The sequence below is a fragment of the Colobus angolensis genome, unplaced genomic scaffold, assembly GCF_000951035.1.
Source record: "Colobus angolensis palliatus isolate OR3802 unplaced genomic scaffold, Cang.pa_1.0 Scaffold45, whole genome shotgun sequence".
NCBI classification, from domain to species: Eukaryota; Metazoa; Chordata; class Mammalia; order Primates; family Cercopithecidae; genus Colobus; species Colobus angolensis.
Window position 1 is genome coordinate 2,504,648 of NW_012117932.1, and position 1,688 is coordinate 2,506,335.

Here is a 1,688-nt window from a genome sequence, read left to right on the forward strand (position 1 = left end):
TGTCCTACCCTGGTCTTGCTCTTCCCCAATTCTCCTCTAGCTCCTCCACCCTTTCTCTCTCTCCTCTCATAAAAGTGCTTTAGTTGAGGGCCCCTAGGATTCACCCTCCAGCTCCTACCTGCACTTCAAGCCAGACTGGGGTCTCCACTTGCAATTAGCATGTCTGTTGGACTGGGCCACAGTATCCCACCTGGCCACTGCCCCATGCCTCCTCAGTGCATGCTGGGGCTGCCAGTCTCTCTAGCCTGGGGTTTTGGGCTGACAAGTCCCCTCTTCCTCGTTGCCCCCCCAAAGTCCGAGACACAAAGGCCTCCAGGATGCTGTGTTAATGCTTGACTGGAGCCTTCCAAGATTATAATCAGAGGGGCGTTTGGGGGTCATTTTGGTCTTTGAGACTTCAGTCATCCCGTATTCCCTCTACCCAATAGAAAGCAGAAGGGGCCTATACTCTCATTTAGCAGCTTGAGTTCCTCCTATCTATTGGCCTTTTCCCTTGGCCCAGGGGCCCAAGGCCAGATTTTCATGAATAGGAAAGCTCCCCTGGGAGAGATGTCAAACATGCCCAACTAGATGATGGCCACGAGCAACAAAAGATCTGCGGGTGATCCTGTGGGAGTTTGATTCCCCCAGGCAGTGTGGGCAGGGCTGGGTGGGTCTTTAGATTGTGTTGAGCAATCGCAGGGTCTCGAAACTTGATTTTTAGGAGTTCAGTGACCAAGAATTTCAAGTTCTCTGTTTAGTCTTTCACTCTGGTGAATGGGTTCAGGTCTGAAGGCCTGTAATTTTTGGGTGCTGAGCCCCAAGTTCTGAGCTGAGGGTATCTAAGCTGAGAAGAGCACAGGGGTCATAGCCTTGGTAAGTCAGAGGCACAGTTCAGCCTCTGTTGGCCCTTGGAGCCAGCAGTTAGTTGTCCCCCCCAGACGGTTAATCGTGTTTGTGGTTTTCCCCCTTTAATAGGCCGTGAAGTCAGCAAACTCCCCACATGGTGGCTCCCTTTACTAAAGTTGAGTAGTGAATTGTACAAGGAGTCTTGGAAATTTTCAAATATTTCTCCAGATTGAACTCATTTCAGAATTTGTGTGGGAGGAAAGAGTAAGGTTTTTAATGGGGTTCACCTTTGACGTGAAGCAAGGCGGAAGACAGGAAAGCCACAGTGGGGAATAGCTTTGGGCGCTTTAGTAAGAAAGACGTCTCTGCTTGATTATCTGGTAGTGTTCACCACAGGCTCTTTGTGTGCGAGCTTGCTGCAGAGGCAGAGCTGAACACGGAACACAGGCATGTAAACACTCCGACATAAATCAGTGAGCATATGTATCAGAGTAAAAGAGACATATTCCCATGTAGATGTGGTTTGAAGCTTTATTGAAGGCAGACAATCTGAAGCACGGCCAGGAATAAATTAAGAAGAAGCAGACAGTTTTCGGTCATTTATGGCCAGGAATAAGCAAAACTTAGTTTTTTTTAAGAAGGAGGAAGTATTAAATCTCAAGTAAGAGCGGGAACAGCATTTAGAAGGGGAAACATAATATCTTGGAAAAAGCATGCAGAACTAATATAGCTTATTTAAATGTTAGATCCAAATCATAGTAACAGGAAACCCTCCCACTAAACTGGAATTTCCCCTAATTTTTGTGTAAGATCCAAATAATTAAAATGCACTCTAATGGTTATTGATGGATCTTTTCTTT